This window comes from Syngnathus leptorhynchus, chromosome 2 (genome assembly GCF_054491065.1).
Source record: "Syngnathus leptorhynchus isolate UIUO chromosome 2, UIUO_Slep, whole genome shotgun sequence".
Taxonomy (NCBI): Eukaryota; Metazoa; Chordata; class Actinopteri; order Syngnathiformes; family Syngnathidae; genus Syngnathus; species Syngnathus leptorhynchus.
The window spans coordinates 23,274,010-23,301,656 of NC_141196.1; the positions used below are offsets into that span (position 1 = coordinate 23,274,010).

The 27,647-nt window shown below is 44.7% G+C and overlaps 1 long non-coding RNA gene across 1 annotated transcript; it reads right to left on the reverse strand.

The window, feature by feature from the left end:
* Positions 1-27,634, reverse strand: LOC147061302 (uncharacterized). Its single transcript, XR_015065480.1, has 3 exons — positions 27,347-27,634; positions 25,526-25,666; positions 1-616 (listed from the first exon to the last, which is right to left on the reverse strand). It is a non-coding gene; the product is annotated as an uncharacterized LOC147061302 (long non-coding RNA).
* Between the last annotated feature and the right edge of the window lie 13 nt (positions 27,635-27,647).

A 27,647-nucleotide genomic window follows, 5' to 3' on the forward strand; every position in this document is an offset into this window, starting at 1 on the left:
GATTCACTTGGTTTATTTTAATACACATTGTTGGATCTTTATGCACAATTTGGGAAGCGCGCTATCCGCGCCTCATGGCAAAAGCCATAGCCAATCACCTGTTATCCAATTTACTCACCGCATGCTTGTTTTATTTCTTCAGTTTTAGGAAAAGGCTAAGACACCAAAACAAAATTTAGACTTACACAGGTTGGTTGAGTTCAATCACTATTCTTGTTAAGAAAGCTCTGTTTTCAGGAAAGTACAATACAGCGCTGGGCCTTTCGTGCGACCATGCTCAAGAGCAGAAAGTCTCCATTCAGAAAAGGCAACGTTAGGTTCTTTGGTCATTTTATATTCAGTTGCACATGCCAGTGTGGGCAGAGTTTGATGGGTGATGAGTCATGATGTGGCAAGTTCGCAGGAGAGTTTGATTCCATTGGAGTGGGTGCTGGTTAGGTGAGAGCTGGTTCCGTGGGGTTGGGTGCTGGTTATGGGTGATTCGGTGTGTGTGGGGACTGTTGTTTTCCATCCCGTCGTTCAGCCTTGGCGATCACCTTTGGCCGGGTTCTTGGTTGATTTCCTGCTGCCGCTCTTCCTCTGGCACCTCTACCGGTTTTATCTCCAAGTGTCCTTCCTGTAAACCATTGTTGCACATACGTCCACTTTGTCTACTGTCGCACACCACCCATTCATTATTCTTTCAATTGTGTCTTTTTGTACGGGATTATGTGAGCTTTTGCGTGTGACATCATAAATTTATTAATGTTCCCAGACTATGCAAAGTTTGTACTCACCGCTTACCATGTTTTTGTTTGTTTGTTCTTTTGATACTCCATGTACTTGCTTACGTCATCATATTCTTAGTTTAATCATGTTTCCAACCATATCTTTTCTTTGTCAGGCAAAATATTTTCCTCTGTCCAGAACGTTTAGTAGTAATCGAAAAACTGGCATCTAGCATGAGTCAAAACATAAGATATAATCAAGTACTGAACATTTTGAGACGACTTTGGCAGTGTCCGTGATTTAGAATATCATCGGGCATGCATTAAACAGTTCCTTAAGGGTCATTAAGCTATTCAGGCAATATATCAAAAAACATTTGTTATTTCAAAGTGCTCAGAAATACATATCAGATCATAAAGTTATAAAAACCTTTGTCATTACCACCTATCAAAAATGTGTAGTCATGTCTTCTTTATTGATTTGGTGTGTAGGTATAATTATATGCTTAAAATGTTTCTTTTATTGATTTAATATGTGAATATACTTGTCTGCTTATGTACTTTATTCAATGAGGTTTGAGCATATCTGTTATTGTAGCTAGGCAGGACTTTTTGTATTTCGACCCCATTCCTTCAACATCAGGTTGGGAACAGATGTGACGTCTAGTCGTTGACTGGGCCATCCCTTGCAACCAACTTGCTATTGAGTGAAAAGCTAGATTGCTTGCCTATGGCTCAAATGTCTCTTTTCTTATTTTTTTCCCGATTGCAAGATGGCCCACATAATAGAAAATATATTAAAAAATCACAATAAAAAAAGGCAAGTCAACAGCAAACACAGCCTTGCTGGCTTCCTCATTCGACATGGATATGTTGGATTGATTTACTTTCACTTTACTTTGACGGACGGACAGACGGGACGGGACTGGACTGACTGACTGGACTGGACTGACTTTACTTACCGTATTGGCCCGAATATAAGACGACCCCGATTAGAAGACGACCCCCTCTTTTTCAAGACTCAAGTTTGAAAAAAGACCTTTTGAACACCAAACTTAGTTTTTATACAGAGAATGATTACATCTGAAACAAATGATTACAACAATATATTCGAGAGAAAAAGCATGTTATTTTGCCTCATTTAAATCGTGCAAAAACTGTCTCTCATCTTAATATCTGAACATTTAAATTTGTAAGCTAATGTGCAATCACATTTGTAAATGAATGGCTTGTTTTTTTATGTAAATAAACCAATCTACTGTGATAAAACAACAAAATTGCAATAACTGCATTTACCATCAAAGTGAAGTCTAACTAGTCTTGAAACAATCTGAATAAGGAAAAACATTGCAATAAAATAATGCAAATTGCTACCGCTATTGTTGGGGAGCCTGAGGACTGGCTTGGATGGTTATGCTCTTTTCGCCCCCGGGTGTCGGTCAGAACACAGGAGGGAAGACGTGGTTCAGTTTTAATTGTTTTACTGAATTATTGGCAAAAATGTAACAGGCACTGTGGCTCATAGGGGCATACAGGCAAATTGGCAAAAGGTTATTGAGTGAAGGGTGTGTGTGGTTTGTGGAGTGTGTGCGTGTGGTTCTGAAACAGAAATACAGAAATACAACACGTGAGTCAACGCTCAACCTCTGACTTCACACAACACTCGTAGACAGCACACATGACATAACTAACTGCGCGTAACGGTTCCGCTATACTAAATAACCATAAATGAAATAGTCTTGGCAACACACCAAACATAAGTCATTGAGACAACAAAATAAATTTGTTGGCGACCGTTAGTCGCCGTGCCGCTGCGTAACGGCTATCGTACAATGCGAGGCAAACTTTGAGGAGCACGTCGAAGCTGTCAATCAAACGACACGCACACGAAGCAAACCGCGATCGGACAAACAGCACAACAACGGACAGTAGTCACAATGAAATGCATATACTCACTTTGTGTCAAAGACGCACACGATCACAGCGACATAACTCAGTCGATACCAGCAACCTTTAACTTACCACTGCGCACAAGTGAAAATGGGTATAATGTCTAGACCCCGAATATAAGACGACCCCCACTTTTTTAGTCTTATTTCAATGCAAAAAACCTCCTCTTATATTCGGGCAGATACGGTACGTACTTAACTTACTTACCTTCCTTCAGTATTTGATGTTGGAAATTTATGAGAATAACTCAGATTCATCAGAACAAGAAAATGCCGCATTAAGTGAATTCCCCTGCTTTACTGGTCCAAATGGCTGTGCCCAGGGAGTCTTGACAAATAGGTTTGGAGTGCTTGCAGTGTAAAAAAAAAAAACATATTTGGATAAAACCTTTCATGATAAACCATATATATGTTTCCTTCTGAGCACTACAGGTACACTTTAACATGTTCTTCAATGTAATGTCAACCCCAAGGATAGGCAACAGATGAGCCGTGGGTCACATGCGGCCTTCACCCATCATCTGTACGGCTTGTCCCGACGGGGGTCACGGGTGTACTGGAGACTATCCCAGGAGTTAACGGGGAAACCGTGAACTGGTTGCCAGCCAATCACAGGGCACACAGAGACGAACAACCATCCGCACTCACACTCACACTCACACTTACGGGCAATTTGGAGTGCTCAATCAGCCTACCATGCATGTTTTGGGGGAATGGAAGGAAACGAGTGCCCGGAGAAAACCCACGCAGGCACGGGGAGAACATGCAAACTCCACACGAGGAGGAGTGGAATCAAACCCTCAACCTTTGAACTGCGCGGCGGACGTGCTAACCAGTTTGCGCCGTGCCGCCTACAACTGTCAATTATTATCTTATTTTTTTAAATAAAAATGTTTATTATTGCTGAGTCATTGAAAGATGTAATACCAGCAGACGGATGAACTGCTCAACAGCACCTCCGATTGTGAAGCAGAGCATTTCATGGCTGATACAACCCTGTTCTCAAAAGTATATAAACAACCATAATCTCTTTTTTACGAGAGTGTTGACGGTTCCGTTAAAGTGCATGAAGATTTGGTTAATTTGTCTTCAAAAACATGGATAGTAATCTTCACTGCTAATTGGTGTTTCAAATGCATGTGGTTGCTTCATGTACAGCCGGCTATTCTGATGGGGTCACATTCAGGACCTTGTTGACCTATCCTGCAATGTTTAGACAGGTGAGTGAGCGCTTCAAATGTTCCAGTCATTCCTAACAAATGGCTCCTACTAAATCTTGATCAAAAATGTACATTGCTCAATGTGCATTTGTGATTTTATTTTTTTTTTTCAGGGAATTTTGGATTTTGAGGTAAAAAGACAACCATGATGGTCCAGTGAGGTCATACAAACACTTGGCCATGTTCGTTCATCTCTCATTGTTGATTTGTTTGTTGTCATTTTTACTTGAACTTCATTTTTTAACAATCATATCAGTGTTGTTGCTGTCTATTTTACAACCAAAACACAAAATGCTGCATATGTTCACACTTTTCTACCTTGTTTACGACGAGGCATAACCACGGAGGGTTCCTTTTCTTTTTTTTTTGTGTCAAGTGAGGCAAATGTCAAGAAAGTTTGTTAACCACACTGTGCAACAGTTGGGGCTGAAACATGCTACTGAAGAGAACAAAATGAGGCGCGCTACTTGTATTTAGAAAAAAAAGTAAATACCGATCTATTATTTAATTCATTTAATTCACAACCTGACTCTTGTTTTGTTTTTTTTTGTTTTTTTTTGTCATTTTAGAGATCTTTGCTTTTTAGAGATCCTTTTCTTTGCTTAAAATTTTTTGAAATCATTTGTTGACTGAACCTATTTGCTATTGCGATGACACATTATCAGTAGGGTAAAACTAACCTGTCTCACGACGGTCTAAACCCAGCTCACGTTCCCTATTAGTGGGTGAACAATCCAACGCTTGGTGAATTCTGCTTCACACTATGCATTTGTGGATTTGAATGACATGGAAGAAAACATATGGTGATACAATATTTAATTAATGTAATATAAGTGATGTATTAAGTAATGTAATATAATCACAGCATTGGGTTATTTTTTGCAGATGAGCATTGGCTCTGTCCTATAAGCATTTCAAAATTAACATATATGAAGATACTATTCTCTGCACTGGTTCAAAAACAGACATATGGACTTATTTTGTCCTTATTAAATAACCTCTGTCGTTTAATGATGTCACAAATGTCTCAACTGACGTTCAGAGACATCATTTGCATTTTCAACAGGGATGGGTGGGGGAGGGTGTTGCACAGTTAGTTATACTGGGGTACTAATCAGCCTTGCTTACTACTGCATTGTGGAATAGCCTCCCGTGTAGGGCAGAAGTGCTTCGAGATAAGCACTCAGCCAGCTACATGAAGAAGAGCGAAGAAATAGGAAGCTTGAGGACGATGGCAAAAGTAGAATAGAGACAGCTTACGCTTCAAGAAAGCATTTTACGCTATTGCAAGAAAAACATTTCTCTCAACGTTCAACAATGATGAAAGAAATCGCGTGGGGACAGCATGAGGCAGGTCTATCTTCTTGCAGCACGGCTGATAATGGCATACACCTATGTGTGCAAACAAAATCAAACAAATGTACGTACAGAGGTGGGTATTCCATCCCTGTGACAGAATGGTCACCGACAGACGCCCATTTTCCAGTGTTGCTGTCGTCAACGAAAATTAAGACAAAACATCGTCATCGATGAGACTTGATTCAAGATGGGGGCGCGTGCACACGCAGCGACCTCTCTCTGTCCCAACCGATCTGTGTTTTGTTCATTTAATAAGTGTTTGTCGGACAGTTTTACGTGTTCGTCTGATCTTACCACGTCGCAGGCAGGTTCTGCTCGACATCGGCGAAAGCGAGTTTTGCGGGATTCTGAACTTTGAAACAGAGACATTAAAGGCACTCTGACTACTCCGGCCTGAAACAACGCCGGACTCGTCTGCTATTCCTTCCCCGGATTGAAAGCGTCGGAAGCGGTGTGCGAGGAGGCAGAGGGGGGGGCAAGCGCGGAGGCGTCCGGGCCAGGCTAGCGGCGAGTCCGGCCGTGCCTTCCATTCTTCTGGCGAACGTTCGGTCGCTGGACAACAAAATGGATTACATTCGACTGCTGAGATCTACGAACCGGACAGTGAGTAACTGCTGTGTGCTCGTGTTCACTGAGACTTGGGTGAATGTCAACATTCCGGACTCTGCTTTGCAACTGTACTTTCTGCGGAAACTCAGGCGAGCAAGTGCTCCTCCTGCCATCATGTCCACATTCTACCGTGGCACCATTGAGAGCGTCCTCTCCAGTTGTATCGCTGTGTGGGGTGGTGGCTGCACTGAATACAACATGAAGACCCTGCAGCGCATAGTGAACACAGCTAGTAAGATCATTGGGGCTTCACTCCCCTCCCTGAAGGGCATTTACACCTCCCGTCTCACCTGCAAGGCAACCGCGATTGAGTGTGATGTGTCACCCCGCTCACTCTTTGTTTGATCTTCTGCCCTTACTCTTTGTGCTATTTGCATGTATGTGTTGTGTGTTGTGTCTAGTCACCGTAGGACGGTGGGAAACGTAATTTCGATCTCTTTGTGTGTCTTAACGTGAAGAAACTGACAATAAAGCAGACTTTGACTTTGACTTTTTTCACGGGACGGAGATATGACAAGACACAATGAAAATGTTGGACATGTGGTGTATTTATCAGACTGCAAGTTATAGGCATTACAGACGATCTTTCTGACAGCTCAGAAACCAGCGTCTTTTCGTCTGTTTTTGAATACTGCGCGTGGGCAGGTCTTTAGGAAATGCCTCCACATTCACCATACGCTCCATATTTGAAGTTGTGTTTACAGTCAGCAGCCGACTAGCTACGTTACGTGTTAGTTACACTACAAACACCAAACTTAGAAATTATGGGACTATATGTACTACTACAGTGATTAAACAACTCTACTAACCCAATACTAACCCACCGTGTCTCAATATAGCTGACATGATTCAAGGCCATAAAATTAGTCCATCCGTCCATCCATCCATCCATCCATCCATCCATCCATCCATCCATCCATCCATCCATCCATCCATCCATCCATCCATCCATCCATCTTCTGAACCGCTTAGTCCCCACGGGGGTCACGGGCGTGCTGGAGCCTATCCCAGCCGTCATCGAGCAGCAGGCGGGGGACACCCTGAACCGGTTGCCAGCCAATCGCAGGGCACACAGAGACGAACAACCACTCGCACTCACACCTAGGGGCAATTTAGAGTGCTCAATCGGCCTACCAAGCATGTTTTGGGGATGTGGGAGGAAACCGTAGTGCCCATAGAAAACCCACGCGGGCTCGGGGACAACATGCAAACTCCACACAGGGAGGGTCGGAGGTGGAATCAAACCCACACCCTCCTAACTCTGAGGCGGACGTGCTACCCAGTGCGCCATCGAGCCGCCCCATAAAATTAGTTATTTTCACAAAATATACAGATAAACAAAACCTGTTCAAAAGAAATGTGGCGAACAATGCATCACTTCTGATTCCCTTCTTCTTCCTCAGTGCACAAAAACGAATTGCCAAGAATAACCCGCGTTTTGTTTTGTTCAACCAATGTCCTCCACTTCTCAGATGTCAAAAACAGGCTTTCTTTTGGGAGAACCTTCATCATCACGGCGTTCATCAGCCATTTTCATTCAGAAGTCAAGCAGGGAACTCTACAACAAAGCCAAAGTGTCAAAAATTTGGTGAGTTTTAATCACAAGTTACACGCATGTACAGTACTTGGCGCAGGGATGTAAGCGAGTATGTAATATTACAAAATAAATTCTAGATGAAATTCTAATACCTTTAAAGTTTACTATTGCAATGTCAAACTATCTGTGTATATGGGAACATGACGATAATGGTAACTAGATCCATGCCTAATTGTTGATGAATAAAAAATTAGGCTAAATATAGTTTACAAAATAAAACCCATACTAAAATGTCTCATAATTTTCATCAACCAAGATGAGGACAAATGTCACAAAATGTGCTCATTTCTGACATCGTCTGATTTTCCTTAATCTTGATCACGGTAGTACTTGGATCAGAAAAAAGACCGCACTGCGGGGAAAGGTGTGTGTGTGTGTGTGTGTGTGTGTGTGTGTGTGTGTGTGTGTGTGTGTGTGTGTGTGTGTGTGTGTGTGTGTGTGTGTGTGTGTGTGCGTGTCCATTACAATGGAACTTTCCAAGTAAGTCTAGTTATTTTACTCATTTTGTTTGCTTGTAAATTTGATTTAAGCGTCACAACACTGAAACAACATGAGGTGTGTCAAGTGTCAGCCATAGACAAAATGAGTCACTTTGAAATATTTTTCAGCTTTGGCTAAAAAATAAGAGAGAAGTGATGACTTGGACGGTCAGTCGCCATTCGGTTCTGGCTTGAGGCCTGGTGGTTGGGACCACTGATATAGGCCACTGTCAGCTGACCCACAAGGGCCCCCTTTAGCTCGGGGCCCTGGGCAAGAGCATGCCTTGCCTAATGTGTTATGGTGCCTGTGCTCTTACACCAGTGTAAGCGCTACAGGGCAGCATCCAATAATCAGATGAAATATCATGGCTGATTTGTGGTGGGATCTTGTTGCACGGCCGTAGAATGCTGCAGGGTGTTTGTTTCCACTCACAGGTCAGGTCCATGGGCCGCAAACACATTTCTATGCTTGGGATTTGGAGAGGGGAAAGTGATACTGTGGGTATTATTCCTTGACTTATATTGACGGCGTAAATAGATGTGGAAGTTTGCACTCTTGCAGGAATCTGCAGCTCCGAGCCAATTGTCCATGTGGCGACAGTTTCAAATTCACACAGAAATGAGAAGCATGCAGCCGACAGCAGGCAGCGCTGGCTGTGGCAGCAGGCCAACAATGCCAGGTGTTCTCTGGCTCCCTAATGCAGTGTGATCCCTTTGCTGAATGTCCTCTGTGCCGTCCTCACTTGTGCAATAATAACACATTAAGAGTGCTTTTGATTCTCCTTTTCAAGTTACTTTTTATTAATTTTGCCCCAAGTTACACTGTTTATTTATCACTCCCTTTTACAACCATGTCAGTGTTTCTCCTAAAATGGGGGGATTAAATGTAAATGGTTTTTATGATAGACATCTGGTTAATGCAGCCATCTATTATCAAATGTTGAGTTTCACAATCTTCTTTTGGGAATTGAGGTTCTTATCGTATTCAAGCCAATTTGGAGATTAATTGTGAACTCCATTTGGAATGTTAGAGCAGCGTTTCCCAACCTTTTTTCATCCACGGCACACCTTTTCATTGGAAAATAATCTCGAGGCACACCACCAACAAAAATCTGTTTGGCATTACACCAGCTTCTATAACAGAATTTGTTATATTCCGAAAGACGTTGTGAACGTGCGTGCTATATAAATAAAGTCCTATGTATGTTTGTATATATAGAGAAAGCGGAATAATTGAATACAAATAAATAAATACACTAGATTTTTTAAATTGTATTTTTTTAATAAAAGTGAGTTTTTTAAAAAAGGTTTTAGACAGTGTAAGGAATAAACTATTGAAAGTGATTGTGATTAAAATCCAAAATAATCAACTTGACTAACTGTTTGAGACTAGCCCTATAAATATTGCGATGATAAGAACAAAGTCACTTTTAAAGACACTGCTGAGTGGTGATCACAGTCAAGGTGTCACGACTTGACTATTTTATGTTGGTGAAAATGAACAATACAGGCTCTCCAGTTGAACTACATGCTGGGATTTCCATCAGTACACAAACGCACCACGGTCATCAGAGCGTCACTGTTATCAAATGCACACAGCAGCAAACTAAATATGTGCCGATGCAGAACTATCAGACAGACACAACATGAAATCTCAAGATTCTCCGATTAGCCATGCATGCTCGATTAGTAAATGGATGACCAGGCCTTGCGCTAACTGACCAGTGATTTGGCAATCCTATTTACAATGTGCTCCGTAACTATTATTGAACTATTTCCCACGGCACAGTCGAATATCTCTCACGGCACACCAGTGTGCCGCGGCACAGTGGTTGGGAAACACTGTGTCAGAGGATGCAAGACGCAAGTAGCTGTACAAGGATAATTAATGGAGAGCTGTTCTAAAAAACAAAACAAAAAAATTCTTATGTGAATGAATTAGTGGCAGATCACTCTCAAACAAATATGCCTTGAGCAGTTCAACACGTGGTGAAAGACCGACTTTTTTTACTTGCATGCTAGCTTGAAAAGAACATAGCAAGTACACAGTGTCCCCTTTTCCAACATTTCCCTTTGTAATGACATGATGTTTCTCCTGGGACTCAACCGTCCTTCACTAACGTCAAAACATCATTTTTTTGTTTTGTTTTGTGGGTACTGGGTGTACTAGAGGAAGTCAAAATTAAAAGTGCATCAACAGTGATTTTATTTTATTTTTTTAATTTAGCATGTCAGTATCTGGCATAGGCTACTTGTATTTCATGATGCTGATGGTCCACCTTCACAGTATAACTCGAACAGTGTTTTACCGGGCTTCCGGAAGGCTCCCGCCGTCTCCACGGTGTAGGTTTTGCTGTGCAATCAAGCCAAATTCAGAGGATCCCTGAATCTCCAGTCGGCATCAGTGAAAGACTGATAACCTGGCAGATTCCACTCACAAACAACTGTTATGCCACCCTCATCAGTGCATATGTTCCAACACTGGATGCTGACCCTGAGTGCAAGGAACCTTTTCTTCTACGCCTCCCTGCACACCGCTATGAATAAAACAGCTCCCACCGACAAGCTCATTCTACTCGCGATTTCAACGCGAGAGTGGGCTCTGACGGTGTTTTATGGAAGGATGTGCTTGGGCAGCACGGTGTCGGTAAACTCAATGGGAATGGTCTCCGCCTCCTCACATTTTGCTCCGAGTATCAACTGGTGATCACAAACACATTGTTCCAGCTGAAGAACAAGTTCAAGACCTCCTGGCAACAAACACTGGCATCTCCTGGATTACATCAATGTCCGCCAAGCTGACAGGAAGGAGTTGCAAGTCACCGGAGCTATGCGTGGAGCTGAGTGCTGGACAGATCACCATCTAATCTGAGCCAAACTCATCCTTGAACTCCGTCCTCCTCTCAGGAAAACACCACCCTGCAGGCGGCTCAACTGTGATGCACTGAAGTCCACGCACTCAGTCAACCTGCTCAGGGAACAGATTGCTCTACAACTGTCTAAGATCTCTGAAACACCAACTGATGTCAACATCAGCGCTACCTGGAGCACCCTTCGCACTGCCATTCACCAGGCGGCAGTAAAATGCATAGGGTACGCCAGACGGAGACACCAAGACTGGTTCGACAACAGTGCACCTGGTATCCACAACCTACTTCAGGCAAAACACAAGACCCTTGCAGCTCACCTTTCCAACTCCCAATCCAGCTCGTTGAAAGCCCGCTACAACGACATCTGGGCTAAAACCCAGCGCACCCTCAGAGCCATGGAGAACGACTGGTAGGTCAAGAAAGCCAGCGAGATACAGCATCACGCGGATACTAACAACTCCCATGCTTTCCACGATGCCATCAAGTCTATCTATGGCCCACAGAGAAAGTACATAGCCCTGGTCAGATCAGCAGATGGTACCATCCTGTACAAGGACAAACAGATCCTTGACAGATGGGCTGAGCATTTCAATACCCTGCTGAACACCTCATACCCAACCCCCATGGACACGCTTGCCGATCTCCCCTGCCTGCCACCCGTCATTTATCTTGACTCCCCCCCCCCCTGCTTCGCCGAGGTATGGAAAGCCAACGCCGGCCTGAAAAGTAACACGAGCCTGGGCCTTGATGGAATCCCGGCAGAAATTCTGAAGCATGGCAGATACCTCCTCAAGCGCAGACTACACCAGTTTATCACCACCATCTGGTCATCTGAAATCATCCCACAAGATTGGAAGGATACCAACATCATAATAATCTAAAGTCAAAGTCAGCTTTATTGTGAATCACTTCACATGCCAAGACACACAAAGAAATCGAAACTGCGTTACCCACTATCCCACGGTGACAAGACAAAAAACAAAACATCCAAAACAACAACACAAAAAGTAAAGTCAAGAAGGCACATACAATGAATAAATAAGAGTGACGAATAAATATAAATAAACAAATAAGAGGAGCAAAAACGGAGCTAGTGTGCATACAGCAGTCAGTCAGAATATACCGCGAGAGTAGTGGAAGGCAACCAATGGGGCCCAAAAGGCCAGGACGTTATGCAGCGTGTGAAGTGCCCCAGAGTTCAGGATCCTAATAGCCTGGAGTATGAAGCTGTTGGTGAGCCTGGTGGTGCGGGAGCGCAGGCTCCTGTACCTCTCCCAGAGGGCAGCAGATCAAACAAAGTGAGAGCGGGGTGACTCACATCACACACAATCGTGGTCGCCTTGCGGGTGAGACGGGAGGTGTAAATGTCCTTCAGGGAGGGGAGTGAAGCACCAATAATCCTACCAGCTGTGTTCACTATGCGCTGCAGGGCCTTCATGTTGTATTCAGTGCAGCTACCACCCCACACAGCGATACAACTGGAGAGGACGCTCTCAATGGTGCCACAGTAAAATGTGGTCATGGGGGCTGGTGGAGCACCTGCTCACCTGATTTTCTGTAGGAAGTACAGGTGGTGCTGAGCTTTCTTCGCCAGTGATGCAGTGTTGGTGGTCCAGGAGAGGTCATCACTGATGTGCACCCCCAGGAATCTAGTGCTGCTCACTCTCTCCATCACAGCACCGTCGACGGTCAGCGGCAGGTGGTGGGTGTGACCCTTCCGGAAGTCAATGACAATTTCCTTGGTCTTGCTGATGTTCAGCTGGAGGTTGTTGTCCCTGCAACACGTGGCCAGAAGGTCGATCTCCGACCTGTATTGAGTCTCGTCGCCCTTGGTGATGAGACCCACCAGAGTTGTGTCGTCAGTAAACTTAAGCATGCGGTTGCCGCTGTAGTGCGGTCATGCGTCAGCAGGGTGAAGAGTAGCGGACTGAGCACGCAGCCTTGGGAGGCCCCGGTGCTCAGCGTGATGCTGCCGGAGATAGAGTCGCCAACACGAACCACCTGAGGCCTCTGACAGAGGAAGTCCAGAAGCCAGTTGCAGAGGAAGGTACTGAGACCCAGTTTGTCTAGTTTGCTGATGAGACGTTGTGGTACAATGGTGTTGAATGCAGAACTGAATTCCACAAAGAGCAATCTCACATACGAGTCTCTTTTTTCCAGGTGGGTGAGGGATGAGTGAAGGGCATAGCGGATAGCATCCTCAGAGGACAGTTTGGCTCGGTACGCAAACTGGAAGGGGTCAAGGGTGGGGGGGAGAACGGACCTGATGTGCGTCATGACAAGCCGCTCAAAGCACTTCATGACAACGGGAGTCAGCGCCACGGGGCGGTAGTCATTGAAGCAGGAAGGAGCAGGTTTCTTCGGCACAGGTATGATGGTGGCAGCCTTGAAACATGATGGGACGATGGCCTCCTGCAGGGAAATGTTAAAGATGTCCATGAAGACACCCAACCGCTCCTCAGCGCAGTCCTTCAGCGCTCGAACTGGGATGTTGTCTGGGCCCGCTGCCTTACGGGTGTCGATAGCAGTAAGCGTCCTCCTCACGCTATCGGCAGAGAGGCACAGGGGCTGCTTGTGTGGAGGGGTCTTCAGCGGGCAAGTGCTGTTCTGAGCGTCGAAGCGAGCAAAGAAGCAGTTCAGATCGTTGAGCAGAGGGACGTCGCCCACACAGCTCTGTGGCGCGGGCTTGTAGTCCGTGATGGTCTGAATGCCTTGCCATAGGCTCCACGCGTTCCTGCTGTCTTTGAAGTGGGCGGTAATCCTGCAAGAGAATGCCTTTTTTGGTTCCTTGATGCCCTGGGACAGGTTGGCCCTCGCTGTCCTCAAGCCAGCTTCATCCCCAGCCCTGTAGGCTTTGTCCCTGGCTCTCAGCAGCAAAGGTGACAAAGCAGACTGTGGGAACAGCAGAGGCATTTCCCTCTTATCAGTGGCTGGGAAGGTTCTAGCACGGATCATGCCACACCGCCTAGCATCCCATGTCAGTGAAAACATCCTGCCTGAATCCCAGTGCGGCTTCAGGCGTGAGCGAGGCACTGTTGACATGGTTTTGTTGCTCTACAGGTACAGGAGAAATACAGAGAACCTGTACCTAACTTTCATTGATCTGTCCAAGGCCTTTGACACAGTCAACCGGGAACTGTGGGAAGTACTGGGGAAGCTGGGGGTTCCACCCAAGTTCAGAAACCTCCTGCGTCAGTTCCATGATGGGATGCAATCCTGTGTGAGCGTTGGTGGCCAACAATCCACATCCTAACCATTTTCAACATTTTCCTCTCTACCGTCACTCTCCTCTCTCATAAACTCCTTGACCCCTCCGATGGGGTCCAGATACAGTACAGATTGGATGGCAACCTATTCAATATTCGGCGCCTCCAAGCCTTCACCAAAACCACCACCGACTGTGCTCTCCTCGCTCACCACCCAACATCCTGGAGCTATACAGTATGCCGACGACTGTGCTCTCCTTGCTCACACACCACAGTCCCTACAGCGTGCGCTAAATGTGGTTGCCTCCTTGTACAGCGCCATTGGTCTTTAATTAATACCAAGAAAACACAGATAGTTGTGCGAGAGTCCACCCCCCAAACCTGCGCGCCCACTTTCACCCTCGATGGTCATCCCCTTGCCATCGTCCCACACTTCACCTACCTCTGCAGTATTCTGTCCCCCTCCTGCAACATTGACGACGACATTCAAGTCTGCATCATCCTGGCCTCTGCTGCCTTTGGCAGGCTCAGCTCCAGGGTCTTCCAGAATAGGAGTGTTATTATCTCCACCAAAGCAGTTGTGTATAAGGCAGTATGTCTGGCTACACTGCTATATGGCTCGGAAACCTGGACACCCTACCAGAGGCACATACGAATCCCAGAGGCCTTCCACATTCCCTGCCTGCAAAGGATCCTGGGTGTGTCTTGGGAAGACAGGGTGCCCTATGTTGAGATCTTCGACCGGACCCACACACTCAGCATCGCCCTGCTCCTTCCGCAGAAACATCTACGTTGGGTAGGTCATGTGATCCGTATGCCTACCCACCGCCTCCCTAGGCAGATCCTCTATGGCCAGCTTTTGGGTGGTCAGAGATCTGCAGGGAGCCAGAAAAAGCGCTACAAGGATCACCTCAAAACCCTCCTGAAGAAGTGTGACATTACACCTACAGCACTCAAGTCCCTGGCTGCTGTTCGCCACACCTGGAGTTCCATCTGCCACCAAGGTATTACTCACCTTCAGGAGCAGGCCACAGAGAGGAGGATACAACGCCGTGTACAGAGGCATCAATGTGCTGCAGGGCCAATACCCTCCAGGACCATATACCCCTGTCCCTCATGTGGCAAGACCTGCGGATCACGCATCAGCCTGCACAGCCACATGGCTATGCACCTCTGCAAAACACCCCTATAACTGTCCACACTTTTAATCTGGAGCAACGTCATCATCGATATCGATGGACTGCCAAGAGAAAGTGTGTGTGTGTGTGTGTGTGTGTGTGTGTGTGCGCGCGCGTGCGTGCGTGCATGCATGCGTCTGTAACAGACAGAAATACAGCACGTAAGTCAACACCCAACTTCTGACGTCACATAACACTAGTAGACGGCACACGTCACATAACCCAGACCATCGAGCATATCCTCCGAGAATGTGGCGTGACAAGCTACGATGATGACTAACTGCCCGCATCGGTCCCGCTAAATAACCATAAATGAAATACTCTTGGCAACACACCAAACATAAGTCACCGAGGCAACAAAATACATTTGCTGGCGACCGTTAGTTACCGTGCCGCTGTGTAACGGCTACTTGTACAATGCGAGGCAAATTTAAGAGGAGCGAGCCGAAGCTATCAATGAAACGGCGCACACACAAAACAAATCGCGATCGGACAAACGGCACAACTGTAGACAGTAGTAACAATGAAATGTATATACTTACTTTGTGTCAAAGATGCACACGATCACAGTAACAGTCAATACCAGCAACCTTAAACTAACCGCTGTGCTCAAGCTACAATAATCGCAATAAGCTGAGGTAACTCACGCGAGACTTAAGGCGCGGTGACGTAACTTTCCAACATTTTAACATCATCATAGTCACATTTATAACAGCCATTTTTACTTTTCTTCTTTGTGACAGGGTTTTGCTTTGGCCGGGGGAATTAAGTTCAGCATTCGCTTTAAAGATATCTGGCGCTATCTAGCGTTGTGAGTGCATAATGTTTAGACCCCGAATGTAAGATGGCCCCCACTTTTTCAGTCTTATTTCTATGCAAAAAAACAGTCTTATATTCGAGCCAATACGGTATTATTGTGTCGGTGATAACCTGACCTCGTTCTTGCATCGTCTACTAGATGTGCTGAAAGTGACCTGGATAAGATCAGTAGATTGTAACTGTTCTTTCTAATGACATCTGCTAAACACTGACTGCATTCAATTCAGTTTTTAGTATATCAGTGTATATTGAGATATATCTTATTTCTTATCTATTGAATGTTGACTGTTCTTCTGATAATATCTTTAGTTTATAAGTCGGTACTTTCTTAACTATTGGTACCAGTATATGTAAAAACAATATACAAGATGTAGAGGAATGCGATATCGGTTTATGTCAAGGTGCAAGAATTCTGTTTCCCTGCTTGGTAAATACTGATTTAAGCTCATGTGTTTTTAAACACCTGCTAGTCTCCAAACTGTTTCTTTTCATGCAGTCACAGATTTGCAAATTTAACTAATTCATTTCATCCATCCATTTTCAACACCACTTGTCCTTTTCAGGGTTGCAGGGGATGTTGGTTCCCATCCTATCTGACATTGGGCAGAAAGCAGACTACACCCGAACGAGTCCCCAGCCAGTCGCAGAGCACATGTAGAGACAAACAACCAATCACACCCACATGCACACTGAAGTTCAATTCCAGCTCTGCTCTTCTTGTGTGGAGTTGGCAGTTTCTACCCGTGCCTGCGTGGGTTTCCTCCTGCATTCCAAAAACATGCATGGAAGCCTGTTTGAGCACTCCAACTTGCTCTGTGTGCCCTGCCGTTGGCTGGCGACCAGTTTAGTGTGTCCCAAGCCTACCTCCCCAAGACAGGTACGATAGGCTCCAGCGCGCCCGTGACCCTCGTGAAGATAAGCGGTTCAGAAAATGGATTGAGTTGCTGGAAGTCAAAATAAGTTGTGGAAACCAGAACTACAAACAATCTATCGGGAACAGCCATCTTGTTTTTTACATTCGTCTCAAACGCTTTGAGGTCGGAACTGGTAAAAAATCTGACTTCCCAACTTCATTGATTGTAGTAAAGATTCCGAAAGAAATTGAAAATAAGACAGAGCTTTCTCAATTCTCAAACAAAATTCAGGGGATGGCTTTTTCTTGTCAACGCCGAACATTTGTGCTATCAATACATAGCATACATCCTATTTTTTGTTCTTGTGATGCACAGCCGTGTCATGTGATCTTGCCGCTTTGTTCCCAGAGTGCATTCCATGCTGCAATACATTTAATTAATGAAGTTTGAAGGCTGTTAATCCTTGTCATACGTTGTCATGTGTGGTTCTGTTAAATCTTAGGCAAAGACATAATCAGGGTGGTTGCCTTGTTACTGAAGTCCCCAGTGTTATCTGCCTCATCCAGGTTTTATGAGTGTCTCGCCTGGGTCGTTGCCACCTTTCCATTGCCCTAGCACTGAGAAAAAGTCCCTGAAATGTGTGCCCATGGCAATGTGTCTTAAAGCGACATTCAAGTAACATGCCCCAAATGGTTCAACTCGAGTAGCCAAAAAGCATCCCACTGGTACCTGATGTATTTTCCTCAGCGACTTGGTAACAAAGGACACCTGTCTGTCTTTAAGGTAATGTCCATGATTCAAGACACAAGACTGTAAGCAGCAGGGCTCTAAATATTTGTCCTTGGGTGTAAATATCTGGAACGCCATACACACTGCTTCAGCAACTCCATGGGGGTCCATGCTCGGTCAGCCCAGACATCTCTTTACCTCATCAGCAAAGTCACCAGAAGAAAGAATTTCTCTGCCAATATAAATGAACCGCTCCAAACTAGCACCCATTGCACCCACAGATCCAGGGCTGAGAGCAGTGTCCAAGAAGATGTCAGTTTGGTCATGTTTTAGAGTGCATCCGTGGATGCATAGGTGATGGGTTTTCTTAAGATGTTTTTTTAAAGAATTTTTTTTCCTGTAGTTTTTTTTTTTGTAAATGTTTATGTTTGTTGCTTGAACTCAGGGTTTGCTTTGATCATGAATTAAACTCAAGCTCCTGTCATTAATTGCCTGAATATTTGATCAGGGCGTGCAATTTAAGGCACTACAACTGCCTTATTTTCTGAATTGCAATGACACCACAGACAAGACGTCAACATCAGCAAAGGCAGGATCAGTGAGTCTCTCTTCAACTAACGACGCACCAACTTCAGTGCCGAATATCTACACAGCCACAAATGTAATGTTGAGGACTGTTTCCTAGAAAAGACAGGATAAACAAATGTGTAAGCACTAACTATTCTTGGACCCTGGCTGTCAAAATGAAAACAATAGGGAGACAGAAGAAGATTCCAGCACTGAGCCTTTTAACAGAATATAAAAAAAAAAAAAGAACAAATATGTGCTGAAGTAATAAAAGTCTCCAAGAATTCAACATTTTGATTTTTTGAGAGGTTGAAAAAAGTTGGCACACCATTTTCCTGTTTTTATAGCTTACTTACACAAGTTATTCATGCAGCACTCCTGTCAAGTTTGAAGCCCCATTTCGGAATGCTATTATATTAATTGTATTTATTTTGTCATCCGTTATTTACCACACATAACTCTTCCAAGTTAAAGACCAACATTGGCTGCTTATTTCTGCTACATTTCCAAAGAAGTGGGACTTATTATGTTTGATGCAATGAGCTAAGTGGGAGACCCAAGTCTGGTGTCATAACATGCTGATTCAGCCATACATCATTATTTTGAAAAAGAGCATACTGCTGTGCTCTCGAAGGATAAATGCATGGTGGCTGGCAGGGTTAAGCTGCCATTCACCATCCTCACTATGGAACTGGTTCAGCTTCAGTCATTTCATTATGCAAGGCCAAATTAAGGACTTTCTGCATTAGTGATTAGTGCCACAAAGTAGGCAGGCACATTGTTAATTTTTGGCAAAAGTTTGTTTCACTCATTAACTTGTTTTGTGACGACTTCTTTGTATTTGATTCACTTTTTGAATGAGTTTGTAACAAAACCTGACAAGCAGCTAGTGACAGCAGGAAAATATGAAGAGTATCTCTTAATAATTGTGGCAACACAAGTGTCAAGCAATTTTATGAGATGTGTATCGAGGTTGTTTTGGATAAAATCGTATGAGCCAGAAAACGCCACCTTGGGAGTTTCACCCGAGGAAATCAAAACATAAACGATAGTTCAAATAAATGTAAAAATTTTAAAAACTGTCGTGGGAGGGATCCCAGAAGAAGAAACACCACACTCTAGTAACACTCAAAGTCAATTTGTACCTTTCTCTGTTGACTTCGAATAACACAAACACCGTTTGTCTTTTGTCCTTTGAATAATGAATTTATTCAAACCAAATTATTTACAATGCTACTACAATATATGTAATCCATGCATTTGTTACATCTCGGCGAGCCTACTGTAATGCACTTTACTTCAAAGTCAGCCAACCCTCCCTCAAGCATTTCCAGGTGGTCCAAAATGCTGCTGTCACCTCCTAACTGGAGTTTATAAGAGGAAGCACATAACCCCAACTCTGGCCTCCCTCCACTGGCTCCCAAGACATTTTAAAGTTCATTTCAAGATACCTTTATTTGGCTTCAAATTGTGAAATGGTTCAGGTCGACAGACCAGAATCTACTGGTAGTGCCAAGGACTAAGCAGAGCCTCAGAGGGGATCAAGCCTTTTGTGTTACCATGAGGAATGACCTTTCCTTAGTAGTTATGCTAAATAAAATAAAATAAAACAAAAATCTATATATACAGTGGAGCCTCGGTTTTCAAACACAATCCGTTCCAGAAGGCTGTTCGAGAAGTGAATTGTTCGAATTCTAAATCCTGTTTTCCCATTACAAATAATGGAAAAATATTAATGCGTTCCAAGCAAAAAAAACAGTCATTTTTTCATTTGCGCATTTTTGTCCGATCGCCCAACTGCAGCGAACCGTCGAACGCGCAACTGCACTGCGCTGGTCGCATTATTGTGACAGAGCGGCCGCTGAAATTTAGAAAAAAAATTTAAAGGCCTGATTTACTTTCCAAAATTTAAGTGGACCTCAGTGCACAGGAAGTTTAATTTTGTCCGAACGCGCAACCGTAGCGCGTCACCGACCGCGTAACTGCACCGCGCTGGTCGCACTATTGTGACAGAGCCGTCGCTGAAATTTAGAAAACATTTTTAAAGTCCTGATGTACTTTCTAAAATTTAAGTGGACCTCAGTGCGCAGGGAGCTTAATTTTGTCCGATTGCGCAACTGCAGCGCACCGCCGAACGCGCAATCGTAGCGCGCTGCCGACCGCGCAACTGCACCGCGCTGGTCGCATCGCATTATTGTGACAGAGCGGTCGCTACAATTTAGAAAATATTTTTGAAGTCCTAATGGACTTTCCAAAATTTAAGTGGACCTCAGTGCCCAGGGAGCTTAATTTGGTCCGATCGCGCAACTGCAGCGTGCCGATCGTGGTTGTATGTGTTTTGAGTTCTCAGCTGGCAGGTGCCAGCAAACACGTGTTTACATCTTGCTCCCATTTGATTTGTTTGCATGAAATGATCTTAACGAAGCAGTATGAAGATGACAAAGTCACCATTCACTCTTAGGCCAGACCGAATTCAACCTGACACGTCTGGCCCGTCGTGGCTCTATTCATTCCTCGATCGCACCTATCACTACTGCCCAAAGTGCCAATTTGAAGGAGCATTTGGAGAATATAACTCATGTTGTACGTGCCTTGAGGTTGTCACAGAAATGAAGCACATAGGTGTAAAGAACTGCTTGAGCCTCGCCGTGGCTCCTGGCAGCATGCTGGCACAGCCCCGGCTGCAGGAATGCTGTTGCCCATCTGTCAACATGGAGCTGCCTTAGCTGGCAGATACCACAGAGAGGATTTTGTTACCTGGCTCTGGGTGCATTTCAGAAGCTGGCCTAGAAGTAGCTTTAGGCCTTGGAGCTCCAGGAAGATTGTGAGCTTGAATAAGAAGTGTGTGCAAGAGCTCATCTGTCTAGTAAATACAGTTGTTTACTTCAGCCGGACTTCATTGAGCTATAAAACAACAAATATAGAGCTGTTCTGCGAGCTCATCTCCCTCTCACACATTCTCCTTTACCTCCTTGCTTAAAAAGGTAGCATGAATGCTCTTCTCTATCACATGGCAGGGCAAGTGGCCACAAGGTGGCGCAAATTCCCAGGCAAACTCGATACAAAGCAGCTGTCCCGCAAGCGGGATTCTGGAATGTTGAAGAACTTGTGGGGTTTTGCGCCACCATGTGGCCACTTGGCCAGTCAGGTACACTGAGAGACAATGAGTCCCTGGAGATTTGAATAACATTATGACATTTCCCATTTCAGACTAAGAGACATTTTGCAACAGGATTGGGATGCCTTCACTTTTGACTTGACTTGAGCAAGTCAAAAGCATGCTACCTCGAGTTAAGATCCCACCACTGACCAACTTTGAAGTCGTTTTCCAGTATGAAACGTATTTTGCTTGGCTTCTAAACTCAACTCGTGCAATGAAAGTAGTTGTATATGTTGACCTAACAATGAAATATAAACAATCTTATCATTTGTTTCTGACGCTTTTAGCTAGAAACACAACCTGAGTCAAATTGATCAAGGGACAATAATGTTTTTGTCACGTCTCGTACCCAGCCGTTCCACCATGTGTCTGTTGTCATGGTTTCGGTCTGTGTGCTCGCCCCTCCCCTCCTGTGTGCTCCTGATTAGTTTGATTATTCTCACCTGCCTCTTGTTACCTGTCATGTATATAAGTCCTGTCTGCCCCCCATGCCCCGGTTGGATCATTGTCTTTTTGTTGCGGTTGCTGTTGTTTTGTTGTCGTGTCGTCTTCATGTCTTTTTGGTCCCTGTCGTTTTCAAGTCTGTTTTCGGTTAGTCAGTCATGTTATCGTTTTGTCAAGTCATGTCAGTTTGCCGAGTCTGTTTTGAGTTCCTCCAATAAACCCTGGTCCAAGCTGCACTTGGTCGCCCTGCTCCATTCCTAATCGTGACAGAATGATCCGAACACTTCAGCGACCAGCACATGGACCAACCTCCTCCACCAGCTCCCGTCAGCGACGTCCGATCCACGTCCGTCATCCGAGCTTGTTCCAGCGCGATCGGCTCTGCTGTCGCCGTCGGACTTCGCTCCAGCGACACCAGATCCGCGGCCGCCATCGGAGTTCCTTCCGGCCGCCATCGGGCATCGGCACCACGGCATCCGCTCTACGGCCGCTGTCGGACCTCGTTCTAGCGACGCCGCGGCCGTCGCCGGAGCTCCTGCTAGCGGCGCTAGACCCGTAGCCGCCATCGGGCCCCACCGCGGCTGTCGCTGGACCTGCGACCGTCACCGGACTTTGAGCCAGCTGCGCCGGACCCGCGATCGTCCCTGGCCCCACTCCCACAGCTGGGGCGCGTGATGGCTCTTACCGCTGCGCACAGCCTCGCCTTCCGAATGCCGCTGATTGCGGTATGGACTTCCAGAGTTGCCGCCGATTGGCGTACGGACTTCCAGAGTTGCCGCCGATTGCGGTTCATGCCCCCGAATTGCCGCCGATTGCGGTTCATGCCCCCGAATTGCCGCCGATTGCGGTTCATGCCCCCGAGTTGCCGCCGATTGCGGTTCATGTCCCCGAGTTGCCGCCGATTGCGGTTCATGTCCCCGAGTTGCCGCCGATTGCGGTTCATGTCCCCGAGTTGCCGCCGATTGCGGTTCATGTCCCCGAGTTGCCGCCGATTGCGGTTCATGTCCCCGAGTTGCCGCCGATTGCGGTTCATGTCCCCGAGTTGCCGCCGATTGCGGTTCAGGTCCCCGAGTTGCCGCCGATTGCGGTTCAGGTCCCCGAGTTGCCGCCGATTGCGGTTCAGGTCCCCGAGTTGCCGCCGATTGCGGTTCAGGTCCCCAGTGTGTGCCGCCGATTGCGGTTCAGGTCCCCAGTGTGTGCCGCCGATTGTGGCCCTGGCTCCCTGAACGCCGCCGGTTGCAGTTCATGTCCCCGGGTAGCTGCCGATTGCAGTTCTGACTGGCCGTTGAGGCCATTTTGGACTGGTGCGCTTCCCCCCCGTTCGCTACGTGGGGGTTTCGTTTTTTTTTTGGGACGTCGGGGGCTGTCCCTTGTGGGAGGGGGGTACTGTCACGTCTCGTACCCAGCCGTTCCACCATGTCTGTTGTCATGGTTTCGGTCTGTGTGCTCGCCCCTCCCCTCCTGTGTGCCCCTGATTAGTTTGATTATTCTCACCTGCCTCTTGTTACCTGTCATGTATATAAATCCTGTCTGCCCCCCATGCCCCGGTCGAATCATTGTCTTTTTGTTGCGGTTGCTGTCGTCTTCATGTCTTTTTGGTTCCTGTCGTTTTCAAGTCTGTTTCAGTTAGTCAGTCATGTTATCGTTTTGTCAAGTCATGTCAGTTTGGCGAGTCTGTTTTGAGTTCCTCCAATAAACCCTGGTCCAAGCTGCACTTGGTCACCCTGCTCCATTCCAAAGCGTGACAGTTTTCCTGACAAATGAAAATAATGGTGGGTGGGGGTTAAAGAATATGAAATTTCAGAGTCAATATACGGAGAAGTAAATGTACAGATTACAATCCAAATCATACCGCATCATGTGTCAAATATGGCAAAGGCGACGCTATAGGTTGGTAGCCTTGGCTAATGATAGCTGCTAATCCAACAAGATCACTTTTGTTAACTGATAACTGTTGACAGAGAGGAAATAATGTGGATTTTGAGGTGTATAGGCAAGTTGATACATTTTGAAAGCAAAGAAAAATAGACATTAGCATAAGCAACTCCAAAGCAAAAACTCAAAATTGAGCTAAATCCAAGATCAGATTTTTCTGATTTCATCCATCATTGAAGTGACAGTTGTGTTTCCGGGTATGTTACTCACCCTCCCAAAATGACAGTTATATCCATCCATCCATCCATTTTCTATACCGCTTGTCCCCACGGGGGTCGCGGGCGTGTTGGAGCCTATCCAAGCACTCATCGGGCAGTAGGCGGGGGATAACCTGAACCGGTTGCCAGCCGATCACAGGGCACACAGAGACCAACAACCGTCCTCACTTGCACTCACACCTAGGGGCAATTTGGAGTGCTCAATCGGCCTACCAAGCATGTTTATTTGGGATGTGGGAGGAAACCGGAATGCCCGAAGAAAACGGGGAGAACATGCAAACTCCACACAGGGAGGGTCGGAGGTGGAATCGAACCGGCACCCTCCTAACTGTCAGGCGAACGTGCTAACCAGCATGCCACCGAGCTGCCATGACAGTTATATATTACAGTTTTATGTTATTAATACATTAGTTCAAAATAAGTGCTTTTATTGTCTAAATACTTCTCAATTGAACTGTAATAATGTGAGTCCGGTAACGCACATCTTATTGACTGTCAATGCTGCGAGTTTCTCTGCCTGTCAAAGCCTGGGAATAAGGAATTGGAACAGACTTGATTCTGTCAGACACAGTGCGCGTGCCAAGATGACGACACCGTGTTCGATGTTCTAAATTGCCACCCAATTAAAGAGTGGTGGTGAAAATGGGTGTGGAGCAAGTCAACAGTGTGCGTTTGTGTGCAGACCTCAAACTTGATGGAAACTATAGAGGCCCATCCTTGACCAAACACGTGCACAGACACCAGTGGTCAGCTTTCTATAGACAAACAACCATTCACACTTACATACACACCTATGGACAATTAAGAGTCCTGAATGAACCTCATAGGCATGTTTTGGCACGTGTTAGGAAGCCAGAGGACCGGGAGAAATACGCCACCTTTCAACCAGCCATAATGCACTCTTACATTATTATTCTGAATAACCTTATCTGAATTCCGAAGTTTGAGTTGTTCAACAATGGGTATAACGTATGTGCATAACCACTATACACTACACTTCATTTCGTTGTATTTGTTTCAACATAGTACTTACTATTCTATTTAGTGCTGCTCTCTTGTGGTCAAAGTATGTACAGACTTTTTCAACCGTCACTGAGCCAAACAAAAAACACAAAGCTGGCAAATACGAAAAAAAAGTGTGGATAAACAGGCAGGAGTCTAGCCATCATGTTACCATTTCTACAATTGTTCATTATAATGTTATGTTCATTATTTTGAGCATGAGCCTCCTATAACATTCAACCGATCCTTTTCATTGTGGACTTAGGACTTAAATAACAAATTCAAAGAAATATTCTTTGATTTTAGTCTTTCAAATGTGAATAGTGTATTTTTTATTTTTTATTTCCACAGTGAAAATATCCAATTTATTTTAGTGTTGTAAGGAAACCAAGACATTCATGGCTGGATCATGTCACTGAACTGAAAACTGACCAACATATTCTGTATATTTGACATGTTTTGAACCCAAAAATAACCCGTAGTCATGTATAAACTTTAACTGTGCCGGGTGCAATTTGAAATCTCTAAATCCTTTGAATCCACTTGATCCACATGCTCTTGGTTGATCTTGACTGCGTGCCCGCTACTCCTTGAGACAACAAGCATGGCGACACGACACTCACCATGGGCATCGCTGTAGTGCAGGCCCTTGGATTCTTTGCCAGTTTCAAAAACACCATCGTGTTACGCCTTCATAAAGGAGAACTTCAAGAAGAGCTGTGTCTCGCAGTGCATGCAGGAGCCTGCCACAGACCGTCACCAGTCTTTAGGGGGGCACATGAAATATATAATTATTACCCTAAAAAGAATGGCAGGCGTGGCTCGAATGCAACAGTACAAACAGTACATACATGCTTCGAACCTACTTTGCTGCAGGATACGTTGTCGCTTCGTTATATTCCCATCAATTCAACAAAATACCATTGTTTCTTTATATTGATGTTTCAATGATAAACAAACCAACACTAACATTTCAAAAATATAAACCATGATAATCGGACACTTCTGCTACTCCTTCACTGATTCAGATAAAAGAGTTGTTTTAACACAAGATTGTTGGCCAAACAGCATTTGAGGCCAACTCAGGATGATTCCTATTGAATACAAACAAGTGTTTGTCTTCCCTTGCTTGTCTCCAGTTTTCCTCATTCAATTCACTTCCATTGTCAGACAACATTGGTACATTATTGTGGGCTTTGACTGGATGTGTTTGTGTCTTCCCTCAAGAATGAAAGAAAAAAGGCCCACAAATATACATATATATATATATATCGTACACAACATTGGTGAAGTCATATTAACCCTCCTATTGTCCTCAAATATAATGTAAAATAAATTGGTCCTTGGAGTCAATTTGACTCCAGGCACATTTACCTTCAGAAAATAATTTACAGAATTTTATTGCCCACGTTTTTATGAATGGCTCTTTGTTTATTGGTTGATTACATGAATACAGTAATCCCTCGTTTTTTGCTGGGGTTACGTTCTGAAAAGAACCCATGACAGGTGAAATCTGTCAAGTAGAAATCCTTTTTTTTTTTTTACCATTATTATACAGATATAACATTGGAACCAAAGGACCCAAGCATTTGTTTAACAAAGAGGAGTAATCACTTTCTTCCAGATAACTACAGTAAAATAATAATTTTAGTCATCAGTACATACCAGCGGCATGACTCCGCTCTATAGTGTATTTTTCATGTGAAGCCATACCACAATGCACTGTGAAAAAGAAAAACGCAGTGAGGCCGTGATAGGTGAACCGTGATATAACGAGAGATGACTGTAATCCCATGAAGATCATTGAGCTGACCTCTCTAGCGTCAAATGAGCTCTCATCTCGTCAGGTCAAATCTTTAAATAAGAATTCATTTATTTTGACATTTTCATACAAATTTATTTCTCAACATTAAACAAAGAGCAAGCAAGCACAGCCCCCGTTTGGTTGTTCGGACACATTCTAACACAGGGGTGTCCAAACCTTTTGCAAGGAGGGCCAGATTTGATAAAGTGAAGGGGGTCAGGGACCAATAGTTTTTTGGGCCATTTTTAACAAAAGAAAATTCATGCCAAGACACACTGTCATAAAACAAATTTCATTGTCACAATTGTCTTTATTTTTCAAATGACAAAATAACTAGATATAAGCCACTCAAGCAGATGTGAACAACTCTAAAAACACAAATTCTGCCTTTCATTCAGATCTGAAGAGTCAGATAACATTGAACAAACTGTATAAAATACCTTAAATTTAGATGAGTTTCGATTATTTTTGCCTCAGGGGGCATTTTAAACAGTAGTTATAAGTAATGCAGAGTTGTCTGTTATTAAAACTTAAAACAAGTGAATTTTGCTCGTCATTTACAATATCTTTCAGAAAGTAATAGTTTGTGTCACGTCTACAGGTTCATAACATCAACAGTATTAACATGGCCACTTTGTACCTTGCTTTAGTAATATTTACTATTGACTCACAGCCCCGCGTGAAGAATCGCTGTTGTGATGCCAGTTCAGGTTGGAGCTGCTTCACTTTATCAGCGCAGTACTCCCTGTTAGCTTGTCGTATGTGTGAGCATTTTTAGTCTGATAGTGTCTCTTTAGGTTGAAATTCTTAAACAAGACATTCGTCTTACAAATTAGACAAACACAATTGCCTTGATTTTCAGTGAAGAAATATTGTAATTCCTATTTCTCTTGACGGCCCTCAATGTCAACTTTCCTTGTTTTCTTTGCAGTCGCCATGGC